Genomic DNA, 20,719 nt, shown 5'->3' with positions numbered 1-20,719 from the left:
CGGTGACGGTGGAGCAGCCTCCACTACACCGCCGACCGACAGTATGGCTGCTGGTGGCTCGCCATCCAAAAAAGGGCGGAGGGTCGCCAGCAGTCATAATATGGTTTGCGGAAGACCGCCAACACCGGCGGTCTTCCGCCTGGCGGAACCTTGGCGGTCTCTGGAAAAGACTGCTGAGGTTGAAATGAGGGCCTATATGTCCTATCTTAACCATACACTGCACCCTGCCCTTGGGGCTACCTTGGGCCTACATTAGGGGTGTCTGACATGTAGGAAAAGGGAAGGTTTAGGCCTGGCAAGTGGGTACACTTGCCAAGTCGAATTTACAGTTAAAACTGCACACACAGACACTGCAATGACAGGTCTGAGACATGATTACAGAGCTATGTATGTGGGTGGCACAACCAATGTTGCAGGCCCACTAGTAGCATTTGATTTACCGGCCCTGGCACCTCTAGTGCACTTTACAAGGGACTTACTAGTGAATCAAATATGCCAATCATGGATAAGCCAATTACATACACATTTTGTAAAGGAGCACTTGCACTTTAGCACTGGATAGCAGTGGTAAAGTGCCCAGAGTAACAAAAACAGTAAAATCAGAGTCCAGCACACATCAACAACCTGGGGAACAGAGGCAAAAAGTTAAGGGAGACCATGCTAAGGATGAATAGTCTAACACGTGTCCCCCCCAGCTGAATGTGGGGAGCAGCTACCCAACCTCATGGGAGTTCTCATCACTAAGGCGGAAGAACCTGGTCAGACCATCAGCATTGGCGTGCTCTGTACCAGGATGGTGTTCCATCGTAAAGTCCATCCCCTGTAGGTAAATGGACCACCTCAACAGTTTTGGATTCTCACCCCTCATCTGCATTGATCATCTGAGGGGCCTGTGGGCGGTCTGAACTCAGAAGTGAGTCCCAAACAAGTAGGGTCTAAGCTTCTTCAGTGTCCAGACCACAGCAAACGCTTCACATTCTATGGCACTCCACTTACGTTCCCTGGGTAGTAACCATCTGCTAATGAACTCTACGGGAATATATAGGACCTCTTCATCAAGCTATGAGAGTACTGCTCCAATACCATGCTCTGAGGTGTCTGTTTGCACAACAAACTTCTTGGAGTAGTCAGGTGGCTTCAGCACAGGTGCTGTGCACATGGCAGCCTTCAGGGCATCAAAAGCGTTCTGGCAAGCCTCTGTCCAGATCACTTTCCTGGGTTGTTTCTTCAAATTCAACTCAGTTAAGGGGGTAACAATGGTACCATATCCCTCAACAAACCTCCTGTAGTATCTTGTGAGACCTAAAAAGGCTCTCACTTCAGTCTGGGTCTTGGGGGACTCCCAAGCCAGAATTGGGTCAATCTTAGGCTGTAGGGGTGCCACCTGGCCACTCCCCCACCTGGTGTCCCATGTACACCTCAGAACACTGCCCTATTTGACACTTTTTCACCTTAATAGTGAGACCTGCCTTCTGCGGGGCCTCTAACACTCTCCAGAGGTGTTGCAGGTGTTCCTCCCATGTGGAACTAAACACAGCAATGTCATCCAGGTAGGCGGCACTGAACTCATCCAGCCCAGCCAACATCTAGTTGACCAACCTCTGAAAGGTGACAGGGCATTTTTCATCTTAAATAGCATCACTTTAAATTGAAAGTGTTCATCTGGCATAGAGAATGCTGACCTCTCCTTGGCCTCCTCAGTTAAGGCAATCTGCCAGTACCCAGATGTTAAATCAAATGCACTGAGGTACTTGGCAGTGCATAACCGGTCAATGAGCTCATCAGCTCAGGGGATGGGGTGTGCGTCAGTCTTGCTGACCGCATTGAGTCCCCGGTAGTCCACACAGAACCTAAGTTCTGGAGTGGCACCAGTTGCAGCAGCCTTTGGGACCAATACCACTGGGCTGGCCCAAGGACCGCTGGAGTGCTCAATAACTCTTAGGGCAAGCATTTTGGATACCTCATCCTTAATGCATGCCCTGACCCTGTCAGTCACCCTGTAAACCTTCTGTTTAATTAGTGTACTGTTCACAGTGTCCACATCATGTGTGCACAAGTGTGTGACTCCTGGGATCAGGGAAAACAGTGAGGAAAACTGTCCCAACATGTGGCAACAGTCACCTTGCTGCTCCTCAGTCAGGGAGGGGGAGAGGATCACTCCCTCCACTGACCAATATTTTTCTCCTGTAGACAGGAGGTCAGGAAAAGGCTCACTCTCCTACTCGACCCCATCATCTGTCACAAGGAGCATGGACAGTTCAGTCCGCTCAAAGTAAGGTTTGAGGCGGTTGACATGCAGGGCCCTTAAAGGGTTCCTTGGAGACTGCAATTCCACCTGGTAGGTGACTGCGCTCTTGCACTCCACCACCTCAAATGGCCCAGTCCACTTATCCTGGAGCACCCTAGGCTCCACTGGTGCCATTACCCACACTTTTGTTTCCAGGTTGAAACTCGACCAGAGTGGCATTCTGGTCATACCAGCGTTCCATGTCCTCCCGGCTTGCTTCCAGGTTCTCCTGTGCGAGACTCCTGAAGTGGGCAGTCTGGTTTCTCAAAGCCAGCATGTAACTGAATACATCCTGGGGTGGGGTTTACTAGGAGCTTTCTCCAAAGCTTCCTTAACCAGACTCAAAGGTCCCCTCACAGAGTGGCCATAAATCAGCTCAAAGGGACTAAACCCAAGTCCCTTTCAAGGCACCTCCGTGTAGGCGAACAGAAGGCTTGGCAAGAGGACATCCCACTTCTGCCTCAAGGGCTCTGATAGGCCCATGATCATGCCTTTTAAGGTGAGGTTGAATCTCTCAACCAGACCATTACTTTGGGGGTGGTAAGGGGTGGTGAACTTGTAGGTTACCCCACACTCCTTCCACAGAGACTTCATATACGTGGATATGAAGTTGGTACCCCTATCAGATACTACTTCCTTGGGGAACCCCATGCGGGTAAAACCCCCCATCAAAGCATGACCCACCAAAGGGGAAGTGATTGATCTCAAAGGAATGGCTTCTAGGTACCGGCTGGCATGGTTCACCAAGACCAGGATAAACCTGTTGCCCATGGCTGTGTTGGGATCCAGAGGCCCCACAATGTCAATGCCTACCCTCTCAAAGGGAGTACTGACAACAGGCAAAGGCTGGAGGGGAGCCTTACATTTCCTCCCACTCTTGCCATTTGCCTGGCAAGTCTGACAAGACCTTCAATGTGCATCTGAGTGCCTGCTCGTTAGGGGCCAGTAAACCTGTGTGACAAGCCTCTCATTGGTCTTGTCCTGCCCCAAATCTCCAGCTAAAGGCACATCATGAGCCAACCCTAGTAGGAAGGCCCTGAAGCACTGGGGTACCACCAGCACACGGGCTGACCCAGGCTCAGGAACCTTAGGCTCGCTATACAAGAGGCCATCCTCCCAGTAAATCAGGTGTGATCCTGGCTCCTTGCCACCCGCCTGGCCTCCAGCCTGCTGCCGCAAATCCTCCAGAGTAGGGCATGTCTTCTGTGCTGCATAGAATGCTTCCATGGTGGGCCCCCTTCCTGCTGCCACTGCGACATCTCAGGGACCTCCCTCAGTTCAGCTACCTGTTCCCCTGTAGGCTCCAGATCGTCACCCTCAGGCTCCACCTCCTCCCCAGACTGTGGGAACTTCTGGAGCCGGTTTCCCGCGCCTCCTGCCCTTCCTCTTCTTGGCTGTCCCCTGGGCCACTGTTTCAGGCTCCAGGGGCTCTTGATTACCCTGACAGGCTGCCACTGACTGGGTGGATACGCATACCCACCCAAGCAGACCCAACATCTCCAAGTGAGGCCTGTGTTCCACCTCCTTCCAAGGGGAATCTTCCAGGTCATTGCCTAGTAAACAATCAACAGGTATGGTTGGACTCACAGCTACCTTCAAGGAACCTGAGAACCCCCCCATTCAAAGGTAACCTGCACCACTCTGCACAGGTGCTCTGAGTTGTCCACTGCATCTACTTGGTGAAGTACCCTAGGATCTATCTGCTCCTCAGACACCAGCTGACTCCTGACTATAGTCACGCTGGCTCCTATGTCTCTCGGAGCCTCCACCCTCTGTCCATTAATGGTCACCCACTGCCTGTTCTTCATAGTGTTCTTAGGCACGAGGGTTCTCTGAACCATCTCATTGCCCCTTAGTGAGACAAGGGTCATCTCAGCTGGCTCCCACCCACCTGAAACCAACTCCTCCCCAAGAGCTACACTGGCCAAACCCTGGTGCGGCACACAAGTGGGTGCTGGTGTAATTTTGCGGCATTTGGTGTTCCCCCTCATATGAACCACCTGGTCACATGCATAGCACTTACACTTACTTTGGGGACCACCTGCTACTGGCTTCCCTTTGGAGAACCATGGCTTCTTCTCACTGGAGGGTTGGGAATCCTTACCCTGGGATTCAGTTTGGGGCCCTTTAGAGAATTCACCCTGTTTACCCTTGCCCCCCTTTCTTCTGAGAGGGACCCTGCCCACCCTTGGTGTGGTCTCCCCCATACCTCTTCTGGACCCTGGTGCTCTCCCGGCAGTCAGCTTCCTGCGCAAACTTCCTGGGGTCAGTCAGCTTGCTTTCAATCAGGTGCTGGCGCAGCTCTGGAAAACATAAACTGTATAACTGTTTCCCTACTGCCCTTCACCCAACCATCCAGTGACCTGCAATAAGAATCAACACATTCCAACCATGTTGCGGATTCCTTCTTCTTGTAGGACCTAAACGTATCCTTGTACTGCACAGGGGTAAGACCATACCTTGTAAGCAAGGCATCCTTCATACTAGAGTAGGTGAGATTCTGAGCATCCCCTAAGGCTGTCAGTGTATCCCTCTTCTCTACCTCAAAGTGCTTCCACAGACCCACCCCCGAGTGAGCTTCAGGGATCAGATTCATATGGAGAGCAGACTCATAACCCCTTGAACCACAAGTATATGTCATCCTCCCTTTTGTAATCCCTCACAAGATCTTTAGGAATGTGCACCCTCCTTTCAGGCTGCACTGTGATGTGGCTGCCACCATCCCTACTAGACTGGCTCCTCTGATCCAGCTCCCTCAAGCTGAGCTCATGAGCCAACAACAACTTTTTCTCTTCAATGGCTATCCTCATTTTCTCCAACTCCCTCTGGTGCTCCCTTTCTGCCTGTCTGTCCTGCAATTCTTCAGGGGTCAGACCCTTAGATGAGACACTGCTACCCACCCTGGAAACCCTCTCCCTGGACATAACAGGCCCACCCAGAATATCATTGTGTATGGACTCCTCATCCTCCTCATCCTCTGTGTGGCCTTCAGTGCTCTTGGCTGTCACCCAGGCCCTCAGCGCCTTTTTCAGCTCTTCCTTCTTGGATGAGCTCTTCATGGGACAGTCAAAACTTTTACAGAACTGCTTTAGCTGAGTCTTGGTATAACTATCCAATTTCTCCAGGTCAAAAGTAGCTCCAACTGATGCATCTCCAGATTGGGACATGATGAAAAGTAAAAAAAAGTGCAAAGTTCCAAAAAGCAGAAAAGTTACCACATGAAGTTCAGAAGTCAATCAAAGATTACCACAAAAATGGATGTAGGGAAAAATCTAAGCAAAAGAGAAAAATCAAAGATCACCAAACAAGTATTATGTGGGCACGTAGTGGTCTGCACTCAAAACAGTAGTGTACACTTAATTATTGTATGTCAAGTACAAATACAAGTCCATATCCCAACCGCTGATCACCAATGTTAGAAATGGGGTCTTTGGTTGACAGTCAGGTTACCCCCTGTTCAAGCAAGGACCCTCACTCTAGTTAGGGTAAAAAAGAATCACCCTCCGCTAACCCCTCCTTACCCCCTTGGTAGCTTGGCAGAGCAGTAGGCTTAACTTCAGAGTGCTAGTTGTAAAGTATTTGTACCAACACACACAGTAACGTAATGAAAACACTACAAAATGACACAACACCAGTTTAGAAAAATAGGAAATATGTATCTAACCAAAACAAGACCAAAATGGCAAAAATCCACAATACCCAAGCCAAGCTATCAATTAAAAAGCCAAAAAGAGTATTTTAGTAGTTTTAAACACACAATAACAATGTTAGCGTGAAAAAGTACCTTGCGTGCGTCAAAAATAACCCCACACGGGCAAGTCTGCATCTATTTCACTCACGAGCAAGACCTTGCATCGTTTCTCCTTTCGTCGGGTCAGGGCACGTTGTTTCTTCTGTCTGCAGGAGAGCGATGTGTCAATCCAGTCAGCACTCGGGTCCGGGCAGGCCTTGCATTGTTTTTACATGCCCAGCTGTACTCACGTCGGAAATCCAGGCGCACAATGATTCAAAAACCACGCAGCGTGGGTTTCGATCTCCGAGTTTCCATCATGCGCATTGTTTTTCCAGCTCCGTGTCTCGATTCTTCAGTTGTGTTTCTGGCGAGCGTCGATTTTCAGCCGCAGAGCTGGCGGCGCGTCATTTCTTCAACCGCAGATCGGAGTTGCGTCGAACTTTTCCCCGCACGGCACTCTGTGCGTGGATATCTCACTCTTGGGCTGCCAGCCTCTCCCTTCAGGGTCCCAGGATCTGGAATGGCACCACAGGGCAGAGTAGGAGTCTCTCCAGAGACTCCAGGTGCTGGCAGAGAGAAGCCTTTGCTGTCCCTGAGACTTCAAACAACAGGAGGGAAGCTCTAAATCAAGCCCTTGGAGATTTCTTCTCAAGATGGAAGGCACACAAAGTCCAGTCTTTGCCCTCTTACTCTGGCAGCAACTGTAGGATAGCGCCACAAAGCACAGTCACAGGCAGGGCAGCTCTTCTTCCTCAGCTCTTCTCCAGGCAGAGTTTCCTCTTGGTTTCCAGAAGTGTTCTAAAGTATGAGTTTTGGGTGCCCTTCTTATACCCAATTTCTCCTTTGAAGTAGGCCTACTTCAAAGCAAAGTCTCTCTTGAATGTGAAATCCTGCCCTGCCCAGGCCAGTCCCCAGACACTCACCAGAGGGTTGGAGACTGCATTGTGTGAGGACAGGCACAGCCCTTTCAGGTGTAAGTGACCACTTCTCCCCTCCCTCCTAGCACAGATGGCTCATCAGGAAATGCAGACTACACCCAGCTCCCTTTGTGTCACTGTCTAGTGTGAGGTGCAACCAGCCCAACTGTCAGACTTACCCAGACAGGGAATCCACAAACAGACAGAGTCACAGAAATGGTATGAGCAAGAAAATGCTCACTTTCTAAAAGTGGCATTTTCAAACACACAATCTTAAAATCTACTTTACTAAAAGATGTATTTTTAAATTGTGAGCTCAGAGACTCCAAACTCCACATGTCCATCCTCTCCTAAAGGGAATCTACACTTTAACCATATTTAAAGGTAGCCCTCATATTAACCTATGAGAGGGACAGGCCTCGCAACAGTGACAAACAAATTTAGCAGTATTTCACTGTCAGGACATATAAAACACATTACTATGGGCCTGATTACAACTTTGGAGGAGGTGTTAATCCGTCCCAAAAGTGACGTTAAAGTAACGGATATACCACCAGCCGTATTACGAGTCCATTATATCCTATGGAACTCGTAATACGGCTCGTGGTATATCCGTCACTTTACCGTCACTTTTGGGAAGGATTAACACCTCCTCCAAAGTTGTAATCAGGCCCTATATGTCTTACCTTCACCATACACTGCACCCTGCTATTGGGGCTTCCTATGGCCTACCTTAGGGGTGTCTGACATGTAAGAAAAGGGAACGTTTAGGCCTGGCAAGTGGGTACACTTGCCAAGTCAAATTTACAGTTAAAACTGCACACACAGACACTGCAATGGCAGGTCTGAGACATGATTACAGAGCTTCTTATGTGGGTGGCACAACCAGTCTTCAATCCCACTAGTAGCATTTTATTTATAGGCCCTGGCACCTCTAGTGCACTTTACTATGAACTTACTAGTGAATCAAATATGCCAATCATGGATAAGCCAATTACATACACATTTTGTAAAGGAGCACTTGCACTTTAGCACTGGTTAGCAGTGGTAAAGTGCCCAGAGTAACAAAAACAGTAAAATCAGAGTCCATCACACATCAACAACCTGAAGAACAGAGTCAAAACGTTAAGGGAGACCAAGGATAAAAAGTCTAACACTCTAGTAAATATTTAGTTAGTACTTCCAGTCAGGTATGGTGAAGTGTCTGTCATAATTTACCTGGAATTTTTTAATACACTGAAAAAAAAACATACACTCTCTCTCATCTCTGTTTTAAAGGCAGTACATGTTGATTTGTTTGGAAAATATTGTGCCTTACGTATCCCTAACGATTTACCCACCTCTATCTTTCCACTGCTCACTAAGCCCTCTCCTTGCCTGCTTCTTATATGATGTGTTTTAACAAGATGTCCCAGTGTGATTGTTTGGAAACATGAAGCTCACTTCCCATTCTTACTGACCAAGCTATGCTCATGGACATGCATTATTTCCAAGTATCTTTTGGAGAAGTTCATCTTGGTTTATTGGGCATGCAAATATTAAGGCTGTGGTTGATTAGTGTATGTCTGGCACAGCTTTCAGGAGGCCATCATACCTGATGCTTAAATTACTTTAATTATCCGCTATTACAGTTTAGCAACATATTCCAGATTTTGCATTGAAAATGCATAGACATGAGATTTTGTGTCACTTTAAAATTACACTCACTTATATTGCTTTATTCAGAAACAGCATTTGAAGAATTGATCTAGAGTACTTGGATAGGTAGGTGCATGCCTTTGTCCATGGCTGAATGTTGCGTGACTTAACACAGGTTGTAGGCAGATTTTGCACCAGATGCTTAAAATGACTTATTCATCAGTGCTACTCTTTAGAGATTTTTTAGTGGGTTGGCTCATCGTTGATGCTTGTCGTGATTGGTGTATGATGAGGAGGTAGTTTCTGTAATGCATTTGAATCCATTTATTCAGAACTATGGTTGAAGAAGTAACGCCAGATTTGTGGTTGTTAGCTGTGTGACCCAGCACAGCATGTTGCAAGCTTTTGAACAAGGTAATTGAATCACATTTACTAATCAGCACTACACTTCAGAAAATTGAAGCACATCATGAGTGTGTAGGAAAAGATCTGAAGATTTTGTTAATCGATGTGTGATTTAACAAATCCTATGCAAAGCTTTGCAACAAGTACTTTGATTGCCAGACTCTGCTCTGCATTTCAGAGAATGGTACAACATGGAACAGCATGTGTTGGTTGGTTAATACCCACTTTCTAAAAATATTCAGTGAACTCTGGATTTGTAAGATTTGTAAGTGGCATTGAAACACTTCTTAAGCACCGATCACAAGTGAGGCAGAAGGCGTTTAGGTATTTACCTCACTCAGTGACTTGCTCCTTCTTTTAGGATTTCCCTCCGAAAATTAAGCACAACCTGCAGGATTTGGTGCTTACTGCATCACATTCCACCTTTATCGGTATCTATCTGTCATTTTGAAGGTAAATTGCAAGAGGTCCAATCTGCTGATTTTTGTCTGGTAAAAATTGCATGTCTGTGATAACCATGGGATACTTGGAATTCCAGTATGTATGGTACCCAGGGTTATCTGACATATTGGAGTGTAAAACCCCTAAGCCTGAGACTGTCACTCATGAAACAGGTGCTACCTTAGATGTTTTTGCTTAATAATAGTCCGTATTTTTTGGAGTTTTGGCACTTGTGCAAGCAGTGCTGTATCCTTGATTGTTTGGTCATAAAAAAACAGCTATACTTTCAATGAATTTTATTCTTAATTACCTTCTATTTCCCACGAAAGTTAAGTGAATGCTTGATTTGACCAAAAGGTGGAAAGACTTATTATAACGTGTCATAAGACTGAATTCTTGAACCTGTAACACATTTTTCTTCTTAAAATGTTAATTGTTAATGGATCAAAAAAATGAGGACGAGAAGTGCTTTAAAACAACATGCAAGAAACCACAAAAGTTACACTTACTTTGGAGAATACCACACACATCAGCCAATAAACTGGTAATTTCCGACCTTCAGGGATGCTTTAGAGAAGGCCGCATTTCTTATGTGGGCCTCCATAACTTTAGTAATTTCAAAACGTAACATTCTTTAACATAGATGGCACAGAAGCATTTAAACACTACCGCCTCATGTTTCATGTATGCCCTTTTGCAGGAGATCTCCATGCTGCCTAGAATTTTTCATCGCTTTTACCACCAAAGATGCAAAGTGTCAACTAATAATTATCAGACAAAAAAGACCAGGCCATATCCTTCTCTGTCAAATAGCACTGGGAATTACGAACTTGGAGAATGAAGCAGGTTTCTCTGAGGTTTCCCTCTTGTGATATTCTTTATAATTTAAATTATACATTTTGCGCAGACACTACTATATACAACTTGTACAGTCCAGTAACACCAGGTTTTATAGGTTTTTTCCACATTCTTTGCCCAGTATGAACTTATCATTCTAATATTCAAGAAAATAAATGTTGTCTCCATTTACTTCACCCAACTGCTTTCCTAGCATACACCTAACATTTCCCTCTCCGTACAGTATCAAGTCGCCCACACTCCTTTCCAGGTCTGAGAGGCATCCAAATGCAGGAGAATTGGGCTACCCAGTCCAACCCTGGCCAGCAAAAGTTATGCCCTGGGGGGCATGTAAAAACAAAAACAAATGAGAGTGACTGGGACAGCTTCTAAAACCTGACATGTGGTTCACATCTGAAAAATGTGCAAACTGTATAGCAGATTTGTACCTCCAAAGCCAGATCAAAAAGAACAAATGAAAATGAGTGTTCTTTGGACAACTTTGACAAAGCCTGCCAAGATGTCCAAGAGTATAAGAATCCAGATCATCACCACAACTTGGACTACTGCAGCGTAGTTATTGCTGTACTACAAGATGAAAAAAAATTGATTTTGAAAACATCTGCAATGCATTCTACAGTTCAAAGTGTTTGCTGTAATTGAGCAGCAACCCGTTTCAGTAGCTTTTTCCTGAATGAACAGAAAAGTAGTGTGACAGAGGGTGAAGGATAAAGCACCAAGGAGCTGATCGTCTTTTGAACCAGACGTCAAAGGATGGGTCTGGTGACTGAGTGGACTCTTACATCCACTTCAGAAACCTGCTGTGGGCCACAGGTTTGAGTCCAGGTGGGTCCACTTAGGTATTCATCCTTCTGAACCCGACAAAATGAGCCATGCAATCAAGACACTGAACACTTAGTTGAAGATAACGGATTCGATAAATGATATGATAGAGCGCTTGCTGTCTGTATTATGAGTGAATAACAATTTTTTTTCGAAAGATTATAGTTGCCTAAATTTGGAAATTATTTTGAGCATGGTCCCCGTTGCCGGTGTATCGGGTACCTTAAAGTTAGTTTTAGTAATAGAGTAATATTCTGCACAGAAGAACACTTGAAACGTTTTCAGAGAAAATTTTGGGTAAGGCCAGAGGCTGGAATATATGTTTTGAGAAGCTAACATTAATTAAAATGAGCAAATATTTGCAATTTCAAGAGAATAATGAAAACGAATAAGGCTGTTTTATGATATGCTATGCGATGTTTTGCTAAGCTGTGTTATTTTAATATATAGTATGTTATTATACTTTCCCTTCTAACCTACGTAACCACCACAAGTAGCCTTTAATCGTTCTGTCTCGGAAATCATGTTAACAGAGATTTTGGTTGTTGGAAAATATCCAGGATTGTAAGCATTTCCTTAAGGGACACGTATTTTAGACACCACAGAGATGCAAGGATGGCGAGATGAAAGTTGCAGTACAAAAATGAAATAAGCGTTGTGCCTTCAAACACATTTTGCAGACTTTGGGTACCTTAGGTAAGAGTGTACAGACAAAGAGAAAAACTCTAATGAGTCAATGGTCTGAGCAGGACTTTTGCATAATATGTAGACTGCTTACAGCACAATATACAGAAATATAAAAATCAGTACTCCTGGTCTTTTGAAAGAAGCAAGCGATCTAGAGTAGTAGGCTGAAATGATTGCTGCATTACAATACTATCAGGGGGCAGTTTGTGACACTCTCTCAGTCAGAAATCTGGTATTTGAGAAGTTTCAAATACAATCTGATGGCCTGTGCAAGTCGTGTTCAGATTAAGCTGGTCACAACACTTCCTCCCTAACAGAAGGACCAGAAAGGCTATAGCCTCCATTGAGACTACAAATTAAAGATGCAGGCCTTTGTGACTGCTAAGATTTGCAATTTAATTCTTCCCTAGCATAATAAGAAAGGATAATCAACCACTCTGTCTCCTCAGAGTATATGTTCAAAGCTTAACACCCATACTACTGTTGTATTTAGAAATGTAAGTTCCCTTTAAGGAACTTAGGGGATGGAATGGAGAATGGTGATGGGAAGAGAATGTAGGGATGGTGGCATTCTGGCTGGGAGAAACTGGCCGATGGACGTTTGAATGTGGATCAGAATAAACCTTCCTGGAAAATCATTTGTTTTGGACTTGAAGATCATTACAAATTTGGCGACGAGCTGCGGGAACACCACTCGTGTTCTGGAGGACATATTCTACGTGTCCCCTCTGTTCCGCTACACTGCTGATCAAAATCGTTTTTTTTTAAGTACCTTGGACATCCTGTTGGTGGTACTGCACTATCCGATCTTCAAGGATTTTCTTGGAGCAAGTACAAAATTTGTTTACTACTTAACGCGCTTTTCTAGGGTATTTTCGTATATTTCGTTGCGGCTGTCCGTTGCTTAGCATCAGTGGCACTCAAACTGTCATTTGTGGCCGCGAGCGCTTGTTCACGCAAACGCGCATTCAAGCAAGCGCGTTTCAGCACAGCGCAAGTGTATTTTCAAAAGGCGCATGTTCAATAGTGGCGCTCCATACATCAAAGACATCAGCTTATTCTGAATAAATGCGCATTTACACTTTGCATTTATCTGAAATGAAAGCGCTCATTTACACGTTTCATTTCGTCCGGAATAAAAACATTTAAAACTCTACAAAGTATACTTACAGAGTTGGCAACTCGGAGAGTACTCACCTGACTTCATCGTTCCACCTCTCACTTCACTTTCTGGAATCCAATTCACTTCCTGTTTCCCAGGAAGGAAGAGCTCAAGGATTTCTTCCATTTTTATTGTAGTTTTATTTTCTTTCTTTGTGTCTTATTCATTTTAGAACAGTTTATACTTGATAAAACTACAACACTTGTGTGAAGTAAAGACAGATAATATTCAGAATGAGTTGTGAGTTCCAAATAAAATAACAATAAAAGAAGGAGAAAATTATAATAATAATCCCAAGGATGCAGTTTGAACCACCAGCCAAGTTTCTGCAACTTAAAGGGGACCCGCCCATACCATGGTCGAGATGGAAGGAGGAATTTTTGACTTATTTAAAAGCTATTGATGAGGATAATATGTCACAGGAAAGAAAAAATAATATTTTGTTACATTGTTTGGGGTCTGAGGGGCAACTCATTTTCAGGACACTCCTGCAAGGAATTCTTCATGATGAAGAAATTGATGTGTTTCAAGATGCTCTAAGCAAACTGGAGAATAGGTTCAAGCCAACTACGAGTATAGCTTTGAACAGATTCAAATTCTATACTAGGAGTCAACAACAGGATGAGACATTTGATGAGTTTCTGACAGGGTTACGAGGTCTTTCCATGCACTGTAATTTTGGACCCATCACCGATGAGATGATTAGAGATCAAATTATTGTTCATGTCAGAAGCAGAAGAATCCAAGAACAATTGTGGGTGATGGGTGATTCAAAGTTACAAGATGTAATTAATACTGCTAAGGCATTGGAGCAATCAGAAAAATGGATGAAGTCGGTGCAGGAGACAGAGAAGAATAAATTATCGGACTTGGAGGTGGTGGGAGCTGTTGGTGGTAACAACGATAACAGTAAAAAAAAAATGACTTGGAGCAGAAAAGATGACAAAAACGCTAAAATTAATAGAATGTCATGTTATCGTTGTGGCAATCCTAATCATCTGGCAAATTTTCCACAGTGTCCTGCCATTGGGAAAGAATGTAAAAAATGTGGAAGAGCGGGGCATTTTGCGAGAGTTTGTAAAGAGGTTCGGAAGGCTGATAGTGACAGTAGGAGTAAAATTGCATGCATCTATGATGAAAGAGAGAGTGGATTGGTGTTATCTGTTAAGAATGATTTTAGAGACAAAGATGGGAATGTGGTGAAACAACCTAAATGTACAGTTCTCATTGAAGGTCAAGAGCTTGAGCTGATGGCAGATTCTGGATCGCCTTGGACAATTATCACATGTGATTATTTTGTTCAGAAATTTAGTGAAGTATGGAGTGTGTCCAACTTAACATGTCCTGATATTGTGGCAGAAGGTTTTGATGGGACTGCTATTGATATTATGAGGTATGTAAACATGATGATCTGTTTTAAGGACCGTTCTGCACAGGTTAAGTTATATGTAGCGGAGAGGGGAGTTAATGTGTTGGGATGGAGAGACCAGGCAGGATTGGGGATAATTTTGAATCCCAGGGGTCGTGAACCTGTAATGTTGGTTGGGGGAGGTGATAAAGCCAAGTTGATGGTCTCTATGTTTCCACATGTGTTTTCCAATACTTTGGGCAAACTGAAAGACTATAGTCACAGGATTAGACTAAAAGAGAATGCCAAACCTGTGGTGCAAAAGTTAAGGAATGTCCCTATTAGTGTGCGTGAGGAATTGAGAGATATATTGAAAGAAATGGTGAAAGAAGGGATTATTGAAGAGATTGAGTCATCTGAATGGGTTTCACCTATTGTGTTAGCCAGGAAATCGGATAATTCTTTGAGATTATGTGTGGACTTGAGAGCGTTGAATGCCAATAATATAGTCAATTGTCATCCTTTACGCAATATAAATGAAGTTGTTAGTCTATTGGATGGGACAAAGATTTTTTCTACGCTAGATTTGAGGTCAGCTTACCACCAAATTGAACTTACTGAGGATTCTAGACATTTGACTGCCTTCATTACACCACAGGGGTTGTTTCAATTTAAACAAATGCATTTTGGGTTAGCCTCAGCGGCATCAGTATTTCAGAGGGCTATGTTTAATATGTTCAAGGACATGGACAACTTTGTGAAGTGTTTCCAGGATGACGTGTTGATTTACTCCAAAGATGAAGATGAACACAAAAAACATCTAGTTAAGGTGTGTGAAGTGTTTAACGTGAATGGATTGACTCTAAAATTTAAGAAATGTCATTTCTTTGCCAAGTCTGTTGATTATTTGGGACATACCGTCTCTGGTGAGGGTGTTGTTCCCAAACAGTCTTTGGTCAAAGCCCTCATAAATGCACCTGCTCCAGATTGTCGAGAAAAGTTGTTGTCGTTTGCAGGATTATGCGAATATTACAGTAAATTTATTGTAAACTTTGCCACCAAAATGGAACCATTAAAGGAGCTTACAAGGAAAAATGTGGGTTTTGTTTGGTCGGAAAGGCAGGAGAGTGCTTTTCAGACCATTAAAAGGGAGATTGCTGGTGCACCTACACTTAAACCATTTAATGTCCTGGGACAGTGTGTGATAACGGTAGATGCAAGTATGTATGGTGTAGGTGGTGTGTTGTCCCAAAGGTGTGGCAAGGAGATGTGGAATGTTACATTTGCATCACGTACCCTGACAGATGCAGAAAGGAGGTATGCGGTGATAGAGAAGGAGTTATTAGCTTGTGTCTGGGCGATTGAGCATTTTCGGAATTACATTTGGGGTTCACGTTTTGTCCTCCAAACTGATCACAAACCTTCATTGGGTATTCTGTCTCCAGGAAGAGGGTGGAATGCGACAGCCCGCATTGCTAGATTAGTTTCGAGATTGCAAGAGTATTCCTTCCAGGTGGAGTATGTGCCAGGGAAGAAAAATTCTGTGGCTGACTGTTTGTCGCGGCTACCTCAGAAGGATTTGGATGCTCAGGATAAGGGCGGAAGTGGTGACAGTGATTTTGTATCGGTAGTGTCTGAATTTATTTCAGGAGAGTTTAAAGCTATTGAAGAATAAGATTGGTCTGATGAAGATCAAAAAGATTTAACTTTGCAAGAGGTGAGATGCTACTTGAGGGTTGGTTGGCCGAGGAAAGAATGTATCCTGGAAGAAGTAATGCCTTTCTTTAAAGTAAAAGATGATTTAGAAATTGATAATGAGCTGGTATTCAAAAGGGGGAAATGTGTTCCACCTGAAGGCATGCAAGCGGTCATTTTGAAGTTGGCGCACGAAGGGCATCCTGGTATGTCGTCTATGAAAAGGCTCATTCGCACTTCTTTCTGGTGGCCGGGAATGGACAAGATGGCGGAGAGGACTGTCAGGGAGTGCGGGGTATGTGTGAGTGCTGAGAAGATGTTGAAGACAGTGCCAGCCCCCTTACATCCTGTTCAGTGGCCTGGTTCTCCATGGCAGAAATTGGGTTTTGACATTTCTGGACCGTTTTTGTTTTTGCCTCACGAGGCTCGGTTTGCTCTGGTGTTAGTGGATTATCACTCCAAATGGCCTGAGGTGAAGATGGTACCACTAGTCATGACGAATGTGGTGATTGGGTTTTTCAAGGAGGTGTTTGCTAAAGAAGGGTATCCTGAAACTATTGTGTCGGACAATGGTGTTCAATTGGTGTCGTAGGAGATGCAGAGGTTCCTCAAATATTGCAATATTAAGCATGCTACTACTTCGTTATATGAACCACAGGAGAATGGACAGGTTGAGAGATTTAATCGGGTCTTGAAGGAGTGTATTTGTTGGGCACGTGGTTTTGGTGGGTTGTGGAAGGAGAAAGTGAGAGAGAAATTATGGCATTATCGCATCACTCCTCATAGTACCACTGGTGTTAGCCCTTTCAGGCTGTTAAGGGGAAGGAATCCTGTATCCAAATTGTGTCCATGGTGGTTTAAGAGGAAGCACAACAAGGAGTTTGAGAGTGTTGATGTAGAAAAGATTGGAGATTATGTAAGACTGAAACAAGAGAAGAGTAAGGAGGCGTATGATAAGAAGTGGAGAGTAAAGGAACCTATGTTTGTCGTGGGAGATTGGGTCAAAGTAAGAAAACCTGGATTGGTAAGGAAGGGTATGTCCAGATTCAGTAAGGCCATGAAAGTGATAAAAGTGTTCAAGAAGAAAGTGATTACACAAGATGGGAAAGTTTGGAATGTGAGCAGACTAGCTAAGTGTGTTCCAGGATGCGGAGAAACACAAAGTGGAAATTATGCCGTTCCTGAACCCATTGTCTACCAAGATCTGGGAGAACACGCGTCCGAGAATATAAGCCAGGAAGATGGATGCAATGGAAGAGGAGAGAGTGAGATTTCTAGTGGCATAGACTGTAGGGAGAATGACGGACAATGTAGCATGGAAAGTTTAGAGGAGGATTCCATAGCCTCAAGAGTAAAGTTGGAAAGTCGTTCCAGATCAAAGTCTTCTCGGCTTGTGGACTATGTGTGAAGTAGGAAATTGATGTACAACAATTTGTTGTAATTGTATCTTACTCAGTTGTTTTAATTGTTTTCAGTTTATTATAAGGGGGGAAATGTTTTGTATTTAGAAATGTAAGTTCCCTTTAAGGAACTTAGTGGATGGAATGGAGAATGGTGATGGGAAGAGAATGTAGGGATGGTGGCATTCTGGCTGGGAGAAACTGGACGATGGACGTTTGAATGTGGATCAGAATAAACCTTCCTGGAAAATCATTTGTTTTGGACTTGAAGATCATTACAACTACCAGATATTTTACTCATTCCTAACATCATATATTCAGACATGTTGGAAGGGGCAATTAACAGCTAGATGACATGCACAGGTATATAAAGTGAAACCAAATTAAATGACTGAAGATACAGAGAGGGAGTCTAAGGTACATATATTAAAGACCATGGGGCCAAGGTAAATATACATGTGAATAGGTATTCATTTCATTTGTTGGTGAAGATACGTGCCACTAGAGTAGAGATATGCCTATGGGAAAGTGTAGGGAAGTTTAATGACGTGTATTATTTATACAAAAACATTTTATTGTAAAGCAAACATGAAAAATAAAATAAAATATTTAATTTTAATCTATAACTAATAAAATAAAAGTTACTACACATTAACTTATCATATTAAATGCGCATCAAATACCACAATAGTTACATTATACTAATATGATGCATACATGTTATTTTAAACAATAATTTAAAAGAAAACAGCCCTCACTAGCATTTTTTATGGAATTTTCAGTAGGCTTACTTCAAATTTTTGTGTCCAGTTACTGCACATACTTTTATTTTACGGAAAAAAGTTTAATAGTTAAATTTAATATCTATTTATCTATCTATCTATCTATCTATCTATCTATCTATCTATCTATCTATCTATCTACAATATGTTAATTGAAGGGAAAGGGGAAGAGAAGTCTCCTGTGCTTTCACACAGCAGGAGCACAAGGCTCCCCCTTGGTGGGCTAAAAAAAAGTTTCTACCTTGCTGTGGTCTCATGGACAGGGAAACATAGAAATGCTCCTGCCTGGTGGAACCAGGAAGAAAAGCTTCTCCTGTCAGGTGGGAGCAATGCTAGCTCTCATTGCACTGAGGTTGGCAGATGGCAGAAGAGTTGGCAGGACTGCATGTCCCTTGGGGCTCCCCCGACAGCTCTCACCACAAAAAATATTGTGAGGTACCCACGGTGGGCACAGGGGCACCCCAGTTCTTACTTTAAAATATATATATATATATATTTAGTTGGGTCCTGTATGGTCCATGGGTCCACTTGCAGTGAGCCAGCAGGGATACTGTGGCCCATGGGCTCCCTCCTCAGCCCCGGTTGGGTACCAGGTGCCCCAGATATTGAAAAAAAAATACACAAAAAGTGTTGCCAGCTCCTACACAGCCCCATGGAAATATGTGGGTGTCCTTGGTAGGACCAGGATACCCCCCCGAAAAAAAAAAAAGGAAATGAAATGGCCAGCTGGAGCCACTCATTTATAGTTCACTGTTCCTAGCAAGGAGCATGCCATAATGCCCTTCCTGGACTAATTTACAGTGTTCCGACAAAATATCGAATCAAAAATATAAAGTTACAGAAATATCGAGTTTTTAATATTGTGACACAGAAATATTGTGTGCATAAATTATTATTGATAGAAATATTGATGTTTTATGGTAAGAAATATAGGGGGTCATTCCGACCCCGCCAAAAGGCCGCCCCCCGGCCCAGCGGGAAAGACCCAGCAACGATGAAGCCGGCTCCGAATGGAGCCGGCGGAGTTGCTGGGGTGCGACGGGTGCAGTGGCACCCGTCGCGATTTTCAGTGTCTGCAAAGCAGACACTGAAAATCATTATGGGGCCCTGTTGGGGGGCCCCACGACACCCGTTCCCGCCATCCTGTTCCTGGCGGTAACAACCGCCAGGAACAGGGTGGCGGGAAGGGGGTCGGAATCCCCATGGCGGCGCTGCCAGCAGTGCCGCCATGGAGGATTCCCTGGGCCAGGGGAAAACCGGCGGGAAAACGCTGGTTCCCCTTTTCTGACCGCGGCTTTACCGCCGCGGTCAGAATGGCCCAGGAAGCACCGCCAGCCTGTTGGCGGTGCTTCCGCGGTCGTTGGCCCTGGCGGTCGGTGACCGCCAGGGTCAGAATGACCCCCATAGTTTTTTAAAGATTCTTTATGTGTTTAAATATTATTTTGTCTATGTTTTATATTGTTCGTGTAATTGTTGTTGATGTTTTTAAATGTAGATTGTAATTTTAAGTTATTTATATTTTTAATTTAATTGTGAGATAGTAATGTATGGTGCTGTAGTGAGTAGTGAGGTTTTATGGGTTCAGGGTGGGAAATTAATTATGCGTAATTAATTTATATATGTTTTTTAAATTAAAGTTAAGAATTTATTTAATCATTAAGTATGGAAATAGTGTAAATAATATTTTTAAGGTATATTTTAGGTGGGGGTTGTTGGGTTTGTAGGGGTATGAGGTGGGACGTTAATTGAGAGATAATGTATTATTTATTAATTATTGATAACTTGTTAATTAATTGTGTAAGAGGTGTACTTGTATTTTTGTAATTTATATTTTTGGCGTGGGTTGTTCTGTTTGTTGCGGTATAGGCTGGAGAGTAATTTAAATAATAAATCATTCATTATTAATTACTCATCAATTATTAATCAGGTAATCAACTGTGTAGATTGTGCAATTATGATAATTATGTAATTTATAATTTAGTTGTGGGTTGTTGAGTTTGTAGGGGCGTAGGTTGGGAAGTTATTCAAAGAATAAATCATTAATTATCAATTACTCATAAATTATTAATCAGTTAATTCTTAACTATGTACATTCTGTAATTATTATACATTTTTAATTTACATTTTAGGTGTGGGTTATTAGGTGTTTAGGGGTATAGGGTGGGGTAATTAACTAATAATGTATACATTATAAATGATTAATTTATAATTAATTAATTCATTGTTAATTCTTTAAATTGTGCAAGATAGCAATTTTTAGTTTAGATATATGTTGAATGTGTGATTATAGTGTGGAAATTTAATGAAATAATTATTGAATAATAATGTTTTCTTGCATTAATTATTTAAACCATTTATAATCATTTTAATTATTTTTTATGTATATATCTAATTTTATGTTAATAGTTTTATCATTTTATGAAATTATTACTTGTAATAAAATAAGATATGTATTGGAAGTGAAGTATTTTCCCTACTGTTGCACAGACTGGAAAGGGAATAGTTAATTGTACCCCTCTCGATTCGAATGCTTTCCCTACTTTT

At 43.1% G+C, this 20,719-nt stretch overlaps 1 protein-coding gene across 1 annotated transcript in view; it reads left to right on the top strand.

Moving 5' to 3' along the window:
* The window catches only part of ADCY1 (adenylate cyclase 1), a 1,375,168-nt gene that overhangs the window by 526,811 nt on the left and 827,638 nt on the right, over positions 1-20,719 (top strand). The window lies entirely within an intron of this gene.

This window comes from Pleurodeles waltl, chromosome 2_1 (assembly GCF_031143425.1).
Source record: "Pleurodeles waltl isolate 20211129_DDA chromosome 2_1, aPleWal1.hap1.20221129, whole genome shotgun sequence".
NCBI classification, from domain to species: Eukaryota; Metazoa; Chordata; class Amphibia; order Caudata; family Salamandridae; genus Pleurodeles; species Pleurodeles waltl.
The sequence above is the reverse complement of the archived record's forward strand: the minus strand, read 5'-3'. Positions and strand labels throughout refer to the sequence as shown.